General features: G+C 45.7%; 1 protein-coding gene across 8 annotated transcripts in view; it reads left to right on the plus strand.

Moving 5' to 3' along the window:
- The window catches only part of PRKCD (protein kinase C delta), a 1,081,757-nt gene that overhangs the window by 398,869 nt on the left and 663,740 nt on the right, over positions 1–19,148 (plus strand). For 5 of the 8 annotated variants that reach the window (XM_069643552.1, XM_069643551.1, XM_069643556.1 and 2 more), the window contains one exon: positions 10,554–10,620. The exons of 2 other annotated variants lie outside the window; for them this stretch is intronic. The gene's annotated coding sequence lies outside the window, so the exon portion shown is untranslated. Of the gene's footprint in view, positions 1–8,963; positions 9,094–10,553; positions 10,621–19,148 lie in introns of those variants that run through there. One more of the 8 variants, XM_069643554.1, reaches the window with a different exon arrangement.

Consider the following 19,148-nt stretch of genomic DNA (forward strand, 5'->3'; position numbering starts at 1 on the left):
CATCCAGAACCAGTACAGGCGGTGGATGGCACAGCACTGATTTCTGGCCCAATTCGACAACAAACTGCCCCGATCACCCTAACTATACAGAAAACACATCAGGAAGTCTTATCCTTTGATTTAATTACGATGCCCCAATACGGGATTATACTAGGGCTCCCATGGTTACATCAACACAACCCTTTGATCGACTGGAAGTCTGGGCAGGTTCACTTTGAATCGGAAATCTGCCAGAATTTTTGCCTCACCGCACCTGACGACACCGAATCTCCTTCACGTGCCTTGGGGGCCGTCGCACAACTTACCCTACACGAGGAAGCGTCCACGTCCTTGGAGTCTCACATGGTGGGGGTGGTGGCGACAAGTATCCCTATGGAATATAAGGACTTTCATGAGGTCTTTGACAAGGGTTCTTCGGAGGTACTACCACCACATCGTTCTTACGATTGCCCTATTGACTTCATCCCTGATTCCAGCATTCCTTCAGGACGTATTTACTCTTTGTCCCCCTCAGAGGAACAGGCATTGAAAGAATACATTCAAGCGGCTCTGAAGGATGGCCATATACGTCCTTCCACCTCTCTGGCAGCTAGCCCTATCTATCTAGCCCCTAAAAAGGAGGGCGACTTACGTCCTTGTGTGGACTACCGACGCTTGAATGCTATCACCATAAAGAACCGGTATCCGATTCCCCTGATTACACCATTGTTGGACAGGTTGAGTCACGCCAACATCTTCACGAAACTCGATCTCCGCGGAGCCTATAATTTAATCAGAATTCGCCCCAGAGACGAGTGGGAAACGGCTTTTTGCACTCGTTACGGACTGTTTGAGTACGTAGTCATGCCCTTCGGGCTTTGTAACGCCCCTGCTACGTTTCAGCGTTTCATGAATGAGATTTTTCATGATTTGTTAGACATCTGTGTAGCGGTATATCTCGATGACATCCTAATATTTTCACAGAACCTGAAGGAACATGTACTACATGTCCGCGAGGTATTGTCTCGACTTCGCCGTTTTTCACTCTATGCTAAGCCAGAAAAATGTCAGTTTCATACTGGAAGTGTGGAATTCTTGGGATTCCACATTACCCCTGGGGGTTTAGCAATGAACCAATCCAAGGTTCGTGCAGTTTTGGACTGGTCAAAGCCCTGTAATATTAAGGCATTACAATCATTCCTTGGGTTTTCAAATTTTTACAGGCGCTTTATCCAGGATTTCTCATCTCTTGTAACACCTCTTACAGCTTTGACCAGCCCCAAGTTCCCTTTTATCTGGTTGGAACAACACCAAAAGGCTTTTGATGCGCTAAAAGCTGCATTTACTACCGCTCCTGTACTGAAGCATCCCGACCCGGAACTCCCCTTCGTTGTAGAGGCGGATGCATCCTCCTTTGCTCTTGGAGCGGTATTATCCCAACATTGTCCTTGTTCAGGTCGGCTACACCCGGTGGCGTTTCATTCTCGAAAGTTTACTCCTACAGAAACGCACTATACGGTCACGGAGAAGGAATTGTTGGCCATCAAGGATGCCTTTCAGGTCTGGCGGCATCACCTATTGGGAACAAAACATGCAGTCACAGTATACACAGACCATCGTAACATCCAAGATTTAGCCTCACTCAAGTGCATCAATAGTCGGCAGGTGCGGTGGCATTTATTCTTTGCAGCCTTTGACTTCCAGATAAAACACCGGTCAGGTCTGTCGCACGGGAAGGCGGACGCTTTATCTCGTTCTCCTGGTGGGGTATCCTTGCCTGTTTTCCCTGAAAAACTACTAGATCAGCATGTCATTTGCCTCTGTACTCCTCCTTTACCGCTTCTAGAGTCCATTCGCGCATGGGTTTCGTTACATCCCGAACAGACCTCTGAGTGGGATCCGGTGTTACATGATGGGCTGCCATTCATACAGAACAAACTATGGTTACCAACAGCCGACACTCGTAATCTTGCACTGGAATGGTCCCACGATAGTGCCATTAATGGTCATCCTGGACAGAAGCGCACGCTGGACCTCCTCAGGCAATGGTGTTGGTGGCCCTCCATGAAACGCGATGTTGAAGGGTATGTCAACACGTGCGCCGTGTGTGCCCAATGCAAACATCGCCGGGGACGTCCGGTGGGGCTCTTACTTCCCTTACCTATACCTCCTAGGCCCTGGCACACAGTGTCGATGGATTTTGTGACAGATCTACCTTGAACCAAGGGCTTCGACACCATTTGGGTGGTGGTCGATTCTTTCTCTAAAATGGCCCGTTTTGTTCCCTGTTCTGGCATCCCATCAGCACCGGCTCTGGCCGACCTTTTCTTTAGATCAATCTTCTGTCTTTTCGGGTTACCCACTATCGTAATCTCGGACAGGGGACCCCAGTTCACTTCTCGGTTCTGGCGGGCGCTCACAGGCCTCTTGGGCATTGATTCCCGTTTTTCCTCCGCATATCACCCGGAGACAGACGGCCAGACGGAGAGGGTGAACCAGGCCATGGAGCAATATTTACGTTGCCTCATTCTACAGCACCAACAGTCCTGGCGGAGTGTACTGCATCTCGCTGAATTCTCGTATAATAATGCTCTGCATTCTTCTACTGGCTTTTCTCCCTTTTTTGTCTTGTATGGCCAACACCCCCGCACCTTACCTGTTCCAGACCTTACACATTCCGCTAACCCTGCTGCTGTTTCCTGTGCACGTGACCTATCGGCCGTTCATGCCCGGACTCTCGCTCACCTTCGTGAGTCCCAAGTCTCTGCTAAATCTGCGGCTGACCGGCGGAGGGCCGTGGCACCTTCCTATGTTGTGGGGGACAGGGTGTGGCTTTCCTCTCGTCACCTCCGGCTGCCCGGTTGTCGCAAATTGCTACCCCGTTTTGTGGGTCCATACAGGATATCTGCTGTGATCAACCCTGTGGCTTATCGCCTTTCTGTCCCGCCTCCTGGCGCCTTCACCCTGTATTCCATACATCTTTGCTAAAGCCTTGTCCTGCCCCTACTCGCCTTAGGTCTACGCCTAGCCCTGTGTCTGTGGGTAGCTCTGTGGAATATGAAGTGTCGGGTATACTGGGTTCTCGTATGGTTCGTGGTTGTCTCCAGTATCTGGTGGACTGGGCGGGTTATGGTCCGGAGGAGCGGTGTTGGGTCCCCGCGAGGGACGTCCATGCTCCGAGGCTTGTCTCCCGTTTTCATTTGGACCATCCCTCCTGCCCACGTGGTCGTGGTCCATTGAGGGGGGGCTCTGTTATGCACAATAGGTCAGTTACACACCCATACAACACCTTGCATAACACTCCGATACAAAGTACTGTCAGGCTCCCCGGTTCACAGCCCAACCTCCTCATGTCCCATCACCTAGGGTGCAGGGGAGTCGCCATCACCGATGGTTGCGGATCACACGCAGAGGACGGTGTGGTTTGTTTCCTCATCTCCAATGGCAACTGCCATGGAGATTGCGATTGGGCTGGAACAGCCGATCGCGATTGCTTCCTGGTTTCACATCAACTTCCCGATCACGTGCACGGAGCCCCACTCACGTGATCGGGAGGCGGCTCGCATAAAAGCCGGGAGCTTTGAATCACTCGCCGCTTCACAGCTGTTCTCTAACACTGTTCGGCGTTCTTGACTCTTGTTCTTGACCTCATCGGATTTCGACCTCAGGCTTACTCTCACGGATTTGATTAACTCTTGCTCCTTCTCTGCACGGATACTGGTACTTCGGATCTTTGGTTTGCGCATAAAGGACTTCTTTGGATTTTCCCTATCTGTTCACTTGCTACAACCTGGATTTTGACCCTTGGATTGTTTACGACCTTCCTTCTGTTCATTCTTGGAAATCATTACGGGTTACTGGTGGTCAGCTCGTACCTACCTCCAGGTACTTGACTGTTTGAATCATCGGCGCTCCCTTGCACCAATTCCTCAGGTTCCCTTCCACTGAACATAGGTAAGAAAGCATCCTTTATTCACTCTTAACTAAAGCACTGTCTTTGCCTGTATTAACCCCGACTTCCTTCCAACAGCCTCTGGAGTCCTCGGCGCCACCTGATTCTACAACCAACAACCACCTGTGGCCTCAAAGCTCGCACAGGGAGTGTTTATCTTTCTCTCCCTGTGGGTGATTTGTGGACAGAGGCTCAATACTCTTCACTACGTGGCAAGTCTTGACACCCTTGAGGGATGAATTTAAGAATGTGGTCAAATTGGTCTGGGAGGCAGCAGATTACATTCAATGGGAACCTACTATTTCAAGTTGCCAAGTCGCTCTCTCAGGCCACAGCCCAGGGATGCCGCACAAGAGGGGAATGAGTTTCTGAAGTCTCACACTGCAACATAGTGTAGCTCTCGAAATACTGGATGACCCAAATGCAGCCAAACTTTCGTAGAAGGAAAAACCAAAACATTGAGAAAAATCAGTGAGGTCTAAAATAATTCAGTTCAAATCCGAGAAGATTGACACAAAGCTTGAAATATGTTGCATGTTGCGAGTGATCTAATGCGGACATTCTCGGGCACCTTGCAATCGGTAGTTAAAGTCCTTTCATGGCAGCACAAGCCTTTCTACAAGGTTGAATGCCCAAAGGTGCAATTTATTGTATCCCGTCATCCACCCCCCCTCCTCCTCACTGGATCAGGCTATACCACCATGTATTTTTTTTATTTTTAAATCTAACTCCTTAAGTCCACTTCATACAATTTCAGGTAGCACAGCACAGCAATAACTATCATATGATAGGTTATTTATAACGCGCTACTACCCAGAGGTTTCTAAGCTCCTGGTCAAACATTCAAGCCAATAAGTGGATACACAAATTTGACCCATGAAGATGTTGGAATGTTCCCTCTGCTCTGATTGGCTAAACGATTGTCCATTCCCGCCGGGCAGTGCGCATTGAACATTTCGACCTCCCGTTATGCAGAAATATATGCTTGCCTGGTGCTCATGGCATTAACAAGATGCAGAATTTCTCCAACTATCCTTTGTGATTCTCATGATTTTGCTCTGCCAGTGAAGTTTTGCTCTCATGTTTAGACAAAAAAGTTCCTGGATTGTCAGAACACCGGAAGGCAGACTAGGTATAATTCATAGAGTTGAAATTGAAGGAGCCTTTTCTCTCGGTGCTCGAGGGCGAGGCGCTGATCCGTTGAATATGGGCCTGGTGGATTTATGGCCTTTTATTACTGTCATAGTGTGGCTATAGACTTCTAAATCTCTGCATCCCCAATACACCACAATGGCTTCTTCTTTTATTTGCATTTACTGTATATCAGTGGGTGCCCATGCCCTGAGACAATAATGCCTTGTGCCCAGATAACATGGGCTTGATTCTACCAGCAGTTCAGTCTGTTTCATTGGATCGAAATAGACCATCGTGATGCCGGCTGTCAAAAGATCTTTTGTCACCTGGAATGCAGTTTATTGGGGGATGGCCCATGCCCATAGTTATGCAGTGCTTCTCGTTTGTCCGAGAGGTTGTCAGGTAAGCCAAGTTATTGTGGCGTTAACCCCCCATTCCAAGGTCCGGAACAGAGTGCAGGGGGTAACGGCCCAACAGCCTAAGTTAATGGCCCAAGCAAAGCGAGGGTGGTTAACGAGGGCTCTGGGCTGTAAACCCCTCCCCCCCGTTTCAAGGGCTGGAATGGGGGGGTTAAGGCCATTAGCATCCCCGGGTTACCAAAGCAGTAACTCGGGGTGCTAAAAATAAAAAAGAAAGTATGTTCATTCATTGAACGGAATGCTGCACGCGTACCTTTCAGTGAATGAAAATACTGATCCAAAATGGCAACCTTAGTTATAGAAGGCGGGGCTCCTTACGGAGCCCCTCTTCTATGACCATGGCAGCCAGAAAAGGGAAGCTGCTGCAGTGGTGGCGGGAGGGAGAAGGGGGGGGGGGGGGGAATCAGTTGGAGAATTGGCAGCCCGCCACAGGGGCGGCAGCTTGCGGGTACCATGGAACGCAGGCTGAGATTATAGGTTTCAGCCCGCAATCCACAAAGCCTGATTGGCTGCGCCCCCTTCCTCGGATGCTAATGATGAATCTTCTTCAGTAGTGGAGCATTCTATTTAAACTACATATCCTTTTGGTGCTGATGCAGCAGCCTTGCGTGGGTCTGCAGACACACCCTGGCTGATCAGATGTAGCTGAAGAATTGTAGTTCGCTTTGTTGAAAACTTGTTTCTTGTTGCGAGTCAGGCTGTGATCCTGTAGGCGACAGAAGACTTGAAGGAGCCTAGAAACCTATTCAGTTGAAGAACGTGCAGAGATGAGAATGTTAGCACTGACGTTGATTTCCAGTGATTCCTGCGAAGGGTCCTCTGATGGTGTCCTAACATATTAATATATATTAATGCGGGTGAGAAGAACTCAGAAGCTGAGCCTGCTGTAATAGTGGAATCGCACATGAGCTGGGAAGGTGGTTATATAACAGAATGCAATGTGATCTCACAATAACCAGCGTTTAGTTTTAACTTGATGTTAGTGAGGTCGCCAATAGACTGTGTTGGACGCCTCTCCCTCTTAACCTGCTTGTTGGATAGGTGCATGCCTACACAAATGCAGAGCTCATCTGGCTGTTTCTTCTAGGGAGCCATGACAGTGGGTGTCACCAATGGTTTAGGCCCTTGAGCTTAATTGATCTTGCAGTTTCCTCAACTACTTTTCTCTTTTGGGTCTAAGATTGAACGGGATTCTTGTGTGTTTTAGGGCCAGTAGTTGTATAGAGTTTTCAGTATGAAGGCATACCTCTTGGCCTTTGAGACCACCACTGCCATGGAAAATGCCATTGTGTTTGTGAAGCCTGTTTTCCCGCTCACACTAAGCAAAGTGTACCAGTTCAAGGTCTTCTGCTGTGATGTAATGGAGTGGCGTTGCCCTACTGCCGGTTGTGATCTAGAACCTCCAGTCGGTGCTATGTCAGTGTGACTAGCTTTGATGCAGAACATGCCGCGACGTTGAATCTTAGAATCCCTTCTGTAGGCGTATATCTTTTCATTGGCATAGCGCAGCTACACAGGAGTGGCTTCAGGTGGAGTTGCCCCAATTGAGATGGACTATGGCATTCACAGAAGCACCAATGTCTATTTCTCAGGTATAGCCACATCAACTAACGGAAACTTGCATTGTGATGGCCAGCTCCTCGTTGTGGCACATTTGCTCAGAGCTGAGATGAGGAATGTTTCCTCGTCCTCATCAGTCATTAGACTCATTTCTCAGAATGGTGCTGTCTTCACGAGTTATCCCTTCTTAGGGCAGTGTTGGGGTGGAGGTGGGTGTCTCCTTTGAACCTGGTAGGTCCTGCAGACTTTGGCATAGCGATTCAGGACACACTTGGAACATTCAACACCTGTGGCAGGGACAGCAGCCTCCATTGGGGCGGGGGGCATCCTTCCTCTTCACAGGCTGATTGTAGTGCCATCGGCCTGTGGCCATCATTATTTGCTCTGCAGTGTCCACCTTGTTGAGTGCAGACTCCTCCATGGGATATGCTTTTGCATTGGATAGTTTGAGATAAGATTATGAGTCCAAGTCTTTTTTTTCATGCAGCAATGGGTCTGATTCGTGAGGATTTGGCTCGTATGAATCCTGAATAAGTTGTGTTCTTGCATTGCCCGTCTCATCAGGGTACAGGATGAAGCTAGATGGTGCAGACTTGCATGGATTCACGGCTCAGTTTTCTGGCCTGCCCGATCTGGAAATGTTCTTAAGCTGCGTTGGCTTTCTGGTTTAAGTATTCAGATTGCAGACCTTTTGTTTGCGGTATACTTTTGGTCTTTAGGTGACGGTCTTGAATATTGTACACACTCCCATTCTTGTGTAGAAGACCAGAGACCATTTCATGGCTGCTGTATCGAGATCCTTTATGGTGGTGGTGTGCATGCCTAGTCATTCCACCCATGGGGCCCAATGCCAACAGGGTGCCAAGAACGGCCAATCCTTGGCACATGGTAGAGGAGGCCGCAAAATGAGAATCTGGTGGTGCTGGTCGTGGATGATGGTTTTGCTCCTCATCTCTGCTGCCCATTTTTTGGGGCATTTTTTTGGGGGGCAGGGATCTCCTTTCTGGGGTGGTGCCTACTCAAGTGAGGACCGTCAGCAATTGGGCAGCAATGAATCGAACACTGCAGGAATCGCTCCATGCTAAAGAGCACTCCACACAATATGGCTTCTGCTGTAGGGTGACGCATTTTAAAAAGTAAATAACCGGGACAGGGCAACTAACAACTATTGAAAGTGGCTGTCAACTGTAAAGGCACTACACTTCAATAGCATTTGGAGAAGGGTTCAAAGAAACGCATAATTTATCACAAACAACATCTTAAGTTGTAAAATGCAGCATGTGTTCTGTGCGAGATTGTGCATTCCTGCCTGCCAGCTACCTACTGCAAAATACCAGGACCACTGCAGTTTGCAATGGGAACATAATCTTGAGAAAGGGGGACAGAGCACCAAATACCGGGACAGTCCCAGCAAAACCAGGACGTCTGGTCACCCTATACTGCTTCGACCTGCCTGACCATGCACTGCCGATCCTCGCTATCTTCATGTGTGTGGTGACGCGTCCACGGCACGCCTGTCTGCGTGTGTGTGCGTGCGGGCATGCGATTTGAGTCTGCCAAATTACAGGACGCCGGACTTCAATAGGGACAGACATCACAGCAGTGACCCTTTTCCACCGGTCAATGCGACAGTGTTACTTCTGAGATGTCACTTTGGTGAAATAAGTCACCAATAAGCAAGGTAAGTAATTTCTCTGAGATGTTCGGTTAACCATTTAGGGCAGCAGTGTTTGCGCTGAATTCCTTGAGTCTCTGCATGACCGAACAAGCTGGTCGTGTTTCTTTTTTTCAATGGGGAGGTATGCAGGCGATGAACGTGTGCTCGGTTCCCGGGCTTTGAACAGCCATTCAGAGCGTTGCACACTTGCTGGCCCCCACCCCTCCCATGGCTTGTTGTTGCGGGAGTCGCCTTTGCTGGTGACGAGCGCTTGCAGTGTTTTTGAGCCAGGCTGAGGTGCCTGAGTGCGCTTAGTTGTGGCTGTTTGTTGTTTCCCAGAGAGGGCTCAAGAAGCCGCTCATGGCAGCTGGATTCTAGAGCTCTGGTTTGGGGTATGTACCGTATTTAACAATGTAGTGGAGGGCCAGAGACACAGGGCACGGTCATGTTAGGTTTATTACCGGGTACGTACAGGCCGAACACCCCAAGTATGTCGTTGCCATGAAATCACAAAATCTGTGGCGATTATTACTTTGCGTGCCCCCCCCCCCCTCTCCCCCCCGCCGCCCCCACCCTTCTTTTCACTTAATTGGACGGGGAGTGGGGCTAGCAGATGTTAGTTTTGGAAGCATGCTGTTTTGATGTTTTCTGTGAACTGTGTTAACGAGCTCTGTGATTCAACCAGTTTGTCTACCAAATTGTGCTCGTATCAGACATGTGTTGAATCTGACGTAGCTCAGGGGCAACGCATTTGTCTTGGAAGCAAGACAGCATAGCCACACGGGGGGGTCTCGCGCTTAGAAACTGGTCTCCGGTATAATTCCAACCTGCTGAACCGCAGTTCTAATTCCTGCTCTGCTGACTCGGCGCCTCAACCTTCCAATGCTGACGATTTGGAGTACCATTACATGTACACACCATGGACACCTTTTCTTAACAATCTTAGAAGGTGTGGGCCAAAGGGTATGTGACAGAAAACATTGCATTAAAAAAACCATAACATTTGTATGCGTCTAATTAAGTGCTCCTAACGACTCGAAGCATCAGCAATTTTCTGTCCAGAAACGTTCTATGTGTGTAGAGGTGTCAACTTCTAAGGTGATTATTTTTGTGTCTATGCCTTAATACATTGCCGCTTGGATTGTTTTAATACAGCGTAATTACTTAACGATGCATTGTTTTATAATACTGTTAATGGAGACCTCTGAATCCTTTTCAGAGCATCTTTATTCAGGCAACGTAAATGCCAAATGTGTTTGTCTAGTTTAAATTAAACTTTGCACACATACATGTATTTTGAAAAAAATCAAATTTCAAAGTCATAAAATCAATCCCACATTCAAAACCATCTCTTGCACGAATTTATAACAATATCTAAACAAGTATTTGTTGCCCCATAATTAATAACTAGTTTTATAATTCTAGGAATTGCAGAAGAAACTATTGATACTGTAAACAATGCACGTGTAGTGTATATTAATAACATGTCTATGTTTTGCTTAATTTAAAATAATGCACAAAATATCTAGGAAATCATTAACACTGAAACCCATCACATTTTGCCACTTCACGTAAACTTGACACTATCGTAGTGCAATGTTGTACAGTGACAAGAATTTGATTTGGTGCACAAATGCACTGTTTAAATTCATGTTTGCACTTGTGCAGATTCTGGAGCACGATTGCACTGTCAGCCCAAAGTTTCCTTAATATGGGCATGCTGCCTCATACAGTAGGGGGTTTATATCAGAAATGAGATGTAATCACAGTGGAATGATTTGATAATATGGAAAAACGGTTGAGGAATTGAAAAAAAGGGTAATATATATATATCTATGCATTTGTTTTGCAGCATTGGCAGCCTCTTAAAACCTCAAGTCCCAGGACGTCATCTTCAACCCTTACCGTGCAGCACTCTGGTAAGGATTGGTATATGTGCATTTAATGTTTATAGAAGACCTAACTTCCATGTCTTTAAATTAGAGTTGAATTTAACATTGTTGCTGGGATGTCATATCCCCCCCTTTTTCCTAAATCTGCAGAAGAGAAGCCACTCTATAGTAGAAACATTCTGCCCCTTGGGAGGGGTAACAGTCTGGGGCACAAATACATTGTATAGGAACAAAAATGTGCTGTTACGTCAAGGATTGGCTCATTTGGTAAAATTATTTGAACAGTTACCTAGTCCAACTCTGTTTGTCAACAAAGTTTCATTGCTACATTCAATCATAAAGAACAAAAGACACCTCGTACGCCACAAGTGTGTAAAAAAAAAAAAAAAAAAAAAAAAATTCAAAAACATATTGTTGAAAACAAAATCATATAAAAATCTTCAATGTAACAATCACAAACAGGAATAAAGCAAAACAGTGAGACCTAGCCCATAGGGACACATTGAAATAATATTGACTTCAACAAATACATATTCTTGAACATAAACAAAAGGTACATATAGTTAACGCAAATCCAAAATCAGTGTGTAAATTATTAACTCAGGAAAACATACATCCAAAAACAGTTGCGTAAAACACAGTGAATCAGAAGAAACCGGTTGAAATTACCCGGTAAGTGAGACAGGACGCACTATCTTTGAATCCAGGCGTAGTTACTGAATCAAAAAAATGCCCTAGTTATGGATAAGACAAGGAAATGGATCCTTTTTTTCACACATTCTAGGAATGTTGCAGAATTAGAAATAATCCTCATCTGGGATTGGGTCTGCCACCGCAGAAGGGGGAGTTCAGAGGGAACCCAGAGGGGGTTCCTTCAGTTAGTGGACTCTTAGTAGTTGTTGGTCTAGGTTAGTGAAGTGGTCAATAAAGGACCTTCAAACCCCTCTTGCAGCAGTGTGTTTCGGCAGTTTGAAGCGGTCAGGACAATTTGTTCAAAAAAGAAGATGATGATGATCCACCTTCGTCAGGGCAGTGGGTAACAGGACCCTGTGGTTCAAGGAAAAAGAAAAAGGAAAGGGCATAGTGAGAAGGTGTTCAAGAAAGCGCTGGGGGGGTGAGGTTTTTTTTTCCCATTAGCTGCTATTGTGGGATGCGTGGTTCAGCATGTATGGAATGTATGATTCCTTAGTTAAATAAATATAAACTGGGTAGATATGTTTGTAGACAACTGCAAACTAAGTATGTAGTCCCAATACCGGTGGTATTCTAACTATGTGCAGTTAATGCCGTCGGTGGAAACAAAATCATAGTTGTGGGGCCCCTTCTAGAGCTCCACATGGATCCCAGGTTGCAACAACCAGGTAAGCACCCCCATGGTAGGAACAAAGGCTGGTCTGCCTAGCAGCTGATCGATTGGTGGACTCACCTATAGATGTCGGGGACAGAGCACGTGACCTGTGTCTCTGACTATGGTAAAGGTCTGGTAGTACTGGAAGTAGGAGAAGCCAACGGATGTCTGGCGTCTAAACAAGAGACCATCAGGTAAAATGCACCTGAAACCAAGCAGAGAATAGTGCGGTGCTTTAGTCAAGTGTAAGGGGTTAGATAGTGGTGCGAGGGCGCCGCATCATCCGTTGTCCATGTGGAACATAAACATCATGGCATGCAATGTGTTTATATATTGAGGTAGTAAAATGGTACCTGTATCAATGAAACAATGGATGCCAGCAGTATGTCGTATGGTTGTCGTTTGGCTGACATGCTACTTGAAGAGATAAGTCTTATGCTGTGTGGGTCACAGAGGGCGCCGGAGAAGGTGCCAGGCCTGTGGTGTCGTCGTTCATTTCCAAGATGCACGGAGATCTTAAAGAGTCTGGCGTGGTGTATCTGGACCGGGGAGAGAAAATGTCACTAGTCAAGACATGCCTCCCTGATGTTCAGATACATCTACAGGGGCACTGAGCCAGGCTAAAAGGTTAAACAGGTTATTTGGTCACCCTGTAGCCTGGCTATGACAGACCTACCCAAGGTCCTCCACCTAGAGGAGTAATAAAAATGTTAAGCTCTATCCGATTGGTAAAACTTGTTAAAAAAAAAAAACATGATGTACAATTTGGACACCAAAATGTACTAGAAGAATTTTTATGTATGTCTCTCTGTTCTTTCCATTTCCTATTATGAAGTGTATCCATGTATCAATTTGTTTGACTCGGCTTATGCTTGTAATATAGTTCTTGTACTCATTGTTCATGATTGTCGATGTGTAGGATAATTGCACTTATGCACAGATTGAAATAGTTGTGTTACTCCATGAATACGTAAAAAAAGTAGAAAATAGTTAATTAAGTCAGCAATATATTAAAAGCTGTATCCAACCTCACTAAAAAGTAAGCGTATGTTGTGTTTTTTGATGTACACCTATCCATGAATAGGCAACAAATAGCGCCATCAATGCATAGTTAATACACAGTAGATTTAATTTGCATGTAAATAAGTTGCAATTTGTTTAGATTACTACATCCAGGACAAACCCCCTTCTCAGTATACATTTAATTATAGCCCCAAGTCCTGCGCCTGTTTTGGGCTATCCCTCCAGTTACTCCTGGTAGCTTGTTAAAAGGTTTAGATTCTGGAGCAGCATTTTGCATACATATGTGTTGTGATCTCTGCTCTATGGTGTCCACCCAATATCAACACCAGTTTCTTCTTTACTGAGTTCAGATTCACTTGAAGGGCAATGTTGTCTGTGTTAAGCTGCCCTAAAATACTTTTGCAGCATTCTGCCCATTTACACAAGATTGTTTCATTCCTGCTGTAATTCGCGGCATGCAGTATGTTGAATTGCGGCAGTCTGTCTGCTCCATCATTTTCTGATATAGTACAAGCATATTCCAACTTACTCTCGCGTTTATAGATATGAGACCGAACTCGTATCTAATGCATGCGGTCAGGGTTCCTTTCAGCAACCACAGGACTTTTGACCAGAAGCTATTTTCCAAGGACGCTCATATGGAATGCGAGCATCCCAATGTACATTCTGCTCCATGAATCATAGCGGGAATTCAAGTACCGGTTTTATCGAAAATCTGCCAAATGTTTTGCTTATTATTGCATCTTGGGCAGCTAACTGCACTTTGCTTTGATCTTCTCCTCCCACGGAGCATCATTGATGTTACTGTTAATTAGCATGCCCAGGTATTGAGTCTGGTTGACACATTTTAGGGTTTCTTTCCCGAGATGCCCCTGGAATTGTTTTTTGATCATCCCTTTTCTTCCCATGACATTTTGAAAGCTTAAGATCTCAGATTTAGCAGGGTTGATCTTGAGACCATTTGCATAATTTTTCCAGTGCAGACAGTTTTCGTTGGAGGCCGAATGGCGTTACATCCAAAAGGACTAAATCCACCTGCCTATAGGATCCCACTCAGATGTTTTCCGTAGATTTTTGGAGAAAACGCAGGCACACTGTCCAAACTTTCCCCAATATCAGATATGAACAAGTTGAATAATATGGGAGCTAATGGACACCCTTGTTTCACACCTGTTGGTTTTTATACGTGTGGACAGGGTTCCTTGATCAAGGCAGATCCTTATCTCCGTTTCGGCGTGTAGCTCTTTAATTGTCATGATCAGGCGTACTGGACAGTTCCGTTTGAATTTTGTCCACAAAAGATTTTTTCGAAGGGATTGTGTCCTCCGATGTATTCCACATCTATGACAGTAATCACCACAGCTGTGCTGCTTCGGAAAATTTCCTGCGTCGATGACGTCGATACGCCCCTTCGAGGTCCTCCTCCGACGGCCGACATCACCGAATGTTATATGTAGGAGGCACGACGCCAGTAGCACCAGTTCAATTTTTTCCGCAAACGTGTTCTTTTCGGAATCTCGGTGCGCCTCGGTTCTTGAGGTTGCTCGGCCTCATGGCATCCTGCATTCTACTGGTGCCAGAGGCCAGGTTGCGGATGAGATCTCTGCAATGAGCTCTCAAGATGCACTGGTCGCTGTCCTCCGGCAGGATGTCGGATCCCGTTCAGGTGCTGCCCTCGGTCGCCCAGGATCTTCTGTGGTGGACCGCCAAAGGCAATCTGATGAAGGGGGCTCCATTTTGGCTACCCTGGCCGGAGGTAACTATCATGACGGATGCATCTCTCACGGGATGGGGAGCTCATCTCAGCGAGTGAATGTGGATCCTTTTTCATGTGCCATTCCCGTGGTTCTGTCTTTTTTGCTTTCGTTAGCCCACAAGGGCCTGCAAGTGGGTACCATTAAGGGGTACCTGGTGGCGCTGTCCATATTTAAGCGCACGTCTGAGGAGTGTTCTTATTTTAAGATTCCTTTGATTTCTCAGTTTCTGAAAGGGCTAACTAATGTGTTTCCTCTGTCACCTTCCCAGGTGCCCGGTTGGAATTTGAACTTAGTTTTAAAGTTCCTGATGGGAGCTCCGTTTGAACCCTTACATTCTTGTCCATTGAGACTGTTGTCCTTTTAGACTGTGTTTTTAGTTGCGGTTACTTCCGCTCGCAGAGTGAGTGAGTTGTAGGCCCTATCCGCCAAGCCACCTTTCACGGTGTTCCACAAGGACAGGGTTCTCCTTAGGGTTCGTCCTTTTTTTCCGAAGGTTGTGTCGGAATTTCATTTGAGCCAGAAGGTAATTCTTCCGGTGTTCTATCCTCCTCCGCATCCTGGTAGGAAGAGGAGAGGCTCCATAGGTTGGATCCTAGGAGAGTTTTAAGTTTCTACATCTCACGCATGTCCTGGGTCAGAGTGGACGAAAAGCTCTTTGTTGGATACGCTGGAAGGCGTTTAGGTCAAGCTGTTTCTAAGCAGACCTTGTCTTGTCAATCTCTGAATGCTACCGTCTGGCGGGTAAGTACCCTCCGGTAGGCTTACGGGCCCCTTCTACTAGGGGTGTGGCTGCCTATACTGCACTGCAGAGGGGTGTTCCCATTCATAATATCTGTGAAGCAGCCACATGGGCCTCTGTCCATACTTTTGTAAGACACTACTCCCTGGATTCTATTCATGGGCAAGATTTAGCCTTTCCTAAGGCAGTCCTCTATTCTGCAATTTGATTGGGCATTCTAAAATTCTAAATTCTTTTTCCCACCTCCATACGTTGGTACTGCTGTCATAGATGTGGAATACATTGGAGGACACAATCCCTTCGAAGAACAAGTTACTTTCTTACCTGGTAACGTTCTTTCGATGGGATGTTCCTCCGACGTACTCCACATCGCACCCTCCCAGCCTGCCCCTCTACAGAATTTCTTATGCAATAGCAGCTTCCGTTTCCGCAAGGCTTTCTGTAGTGCTAATGGCAGAAGATTGGTGCCACACGTTCTGGGAAAAAACTGAGGCTACGGGTGTCGTGCGTCCTACATATAACATCCGGTGACGTTAGCCGTCGGAGGAGGTCTTCGAAGGGGCGTATCGACGTCGTGGACGCAGACGCCGAAAGTTTTCCGAAGCAGCACAGCTGTGGTGATTACTGTCATAGATGGGGAATACGTCGGAGGGACATCCCATCAAAAGAACGTTACCAGGTAAGAAAGTAACTTGTTCGTCTACGCTGTCAAACGCATGGGCCAAATCTCCATGTTCAATACATTGATCATCAGGAGATGTAGCCCACACCCCACGCCCTTGACAAATCCTGTTTGTCTTGGATCAAACTTGGAAGTTGTTTTAATCCAAGCTGCTAGATGAAGTTGCAGTTGAGTGGCAAAGGTCTTTCCTATGACATTGAGGAGTGCAATTGGCCGATAGTTTTTTGTCTCTGATCTTATTCCTTTCTTAAATATGGGTAGTACAATCGCACTCTTCCACAATGTCGGTATTGCGCATTCTTTCAATATTGTTTTGAATAATAAGTCGCAAAAGTTAGCCCACTCATTAGGATGTTCCTTTAGCATTTTGTTGGGTAAGCCGTTAGGGCCCGGTGCTTAGAAGAACTAATTTTGCATGATATTTTTCAAAATGTCTTCTTTGTTCATGCATATGTCCCATTGTCTAGCAAGGGAAACCACAGATCTTCTGTGGCACCAGTCTTCTTGAACAGTTCACTGTAATGAGCAATCCATTGTGCCTCTGATACCATTTTGCACAAAATGGATTGCTGTGGACCATCTATATCGTTAAGGATTTTCCAAAAATCCCTTGAATTTATTTGTGCAAGGGTGCCAACATGGCTTCAGCATCTCGCTGTTCCATTATGCACCTGTGGGAAATTAGCATGTTTTTGTATTCCAGTTTGGCTTTTTTTCTCGATAAAGCGATTCTCGTGGTTTAGTTTCATGATTGATCTGATGTTTTTTCATAGTGCTCGCTTTTTTTGAGATTTCAATATCATGAACATGACGCCTTTTGAACCTCATGTTGCGAGTACCTCGGGTACTTTCTGTCTATTGTTCAAACAAAGCACAATATTCAGTTTTATGACAGCTCTTCTGGTTTATTTCTACTTGCAATTCTCTAGTGATGTTATTCAACTTGGTGGATTCCATCCTTGGCCTATTTCTACTGCGTTCTACCATCAGTAATGGGTTCCATAGTGTTTGAACCTTCTTTATTTTTTCAGGAATTGTTATTTCCACAAGTTTATGGTCGCTATGGCTCATATTAATCATGCACAATCTACTAATCTTGTGAGCAAATTGGACCGAGACAAAATAATCAAGAACAGATTCCTTATTTTTTCTTTTTCCATTTAATAGAGACCAGTCTCTGACCTCCATTTCTTCCAACCAACGGAGCAACATTTGTTTTTGAGGTTAGGACTTTTCTGCGTTATGAGTTTTTTTAACATTCTCCAGCCCAAGACACTCAAATGTTCAAATCTCTGCAAAGAATGATATTTGGTCTCATCTCCGTAGACATTATCGATGATTCCAAGTAGGTCATCTATAGACGACTGAGCCACAGCTGCCTGATGTTGCCAGTAGACGTCGATAATGTGTAATTTATTTCCCAATTCTCTCAATTGAACCGATAATTAAATTGTAGTTAGTTCTATATATGGGGAATGATTGTATGTGTTGATTACACGGCATCCACTCGATTTCTTAAAGAGAGTGATCAGTCCAGCCATTGGGCGACCCATTTTTCTTTTTTTGCTGTTGCAGGATTTACAGTTATTTCATATCCCTCCACATTCGGCGTCCTGGAGAGCCAAGTCTCTTGAAAGCATAGTATATCCAGAGATCTCAGATTTTTTCATGTATTGTGAAACAGATGGGGGGGAAAAACCTCTGGTGTTCCATGAACCCATCTGAAACAATGACTTTGACGATTCTGATAGGCATTAGCTATGATTGTTGCCACCAAGCACGCCTGCGGTCCAGCTCCAGTCATTCTCCTTCTCATTCATATTTGGAAGATCTTGTTTAGTTTTATTCACTTCTTCAATTTTGTTATTACATGCAATGGTTATTCTTATTTGCTTTTGCATCGTTGAGACATCCTCAGGGTCTTGAGAGTTTTGATCGCCTCTCGTCTCCAAGTGACATAGCCGCTCTTTCTCAGTTTTGCTTGTGGTTGCATGCTCCTTTACTGAGTTTCCCATTTTAGACTTTGTTCAAATTATATATTGGGTGTTGGTAATATATGGAGTATACCATGCAGTTAATAGTTTAGTCCTGCTGCTACATTGGGGCATGTAAGTCTGTTTGTCCTTATGTGTTTAAAAGTTTACAGGGATGATTGTAACCAAGGCCTGTGTTCCAAAGTTTCCAATAGGGAGTTCTTGAAGGAGCAGCATAGCGACGTGGGCTTTCCCCATTTCATTTTAGTAGGGATGGTGTGGCAGAAATGGAGAGGGATGGCAGTGTGGTCTGAACAGTGTAGTGGGTTACGGTTGAGGCACTCAACTAGTAGAGAGGCAAAGATAGTGAGGTCCAGTGTGTTACCTCCAACATGAGCAGCATTCAATAGAAGCTATTTTATGTCAATTGATCCCATGAGGTTAAGGAGAGTGTCCTAGGTGCTTCTAATGGCACGGGTTCCTAGTAGGTAAAAGTCACCAAGGAAGATGTTTACTGAGTGGAAGACTGCTACAAATGTGATGACATTGATGATCTTGTCGGGAAATGTCCCACACCTGGGAGGTGGGCAATAGGTAAGGTGGAAGGTGGCAAGATGTATTTGCGATAGTGAGAAGTGGCATGTGAGGACCTCCATGGCATCCATTATCACTGTTCTGTATGAAACAAGTACAGTCGGATTTGTCAAAGAGCTCAATGCTTCCACCTACATTCCTCATGCGGTCTGCATGTTGCTTGCTCTACCCATGAGGGATGAAGATGTCTATCATATCGGTGTCAGTGGTCGGGTCCTGTACTGACCCCGCCGGCTAGGTGGGTGGGTGCGTGAACAGTCTACAGGTGCCAAAAATGTACGTGGCTAGAACCAGAAGTAACACAGTGCATTCCGAATGCCAATTCTCTTGCCCCGATCACAACCGGTGAACCTAGAAAGATGCTGATGTTGCTGCGGTGCTCCACCCTGCAACAAGGTCTGTGTTCCACATTGGTTGCTGTTCTTGATTGCTGTTTCTT

This window comes from Ambystoma mexicanum, chromosome 2p (genome assembly GCF_040938575.1).
Source record: "Ambystoma mexicanum isolate Mex_15411 chromosome 2p, UKY_AmexF1_1, whole genome shotgun sequence".
In the NCBI taxonomy this organism is placed as follows: Eukaryota; Metazoa; Chordata; class Amphibia; order Caudata; family Ambystomatidae; genus Ambystoma; species Ambystoma mexicanum.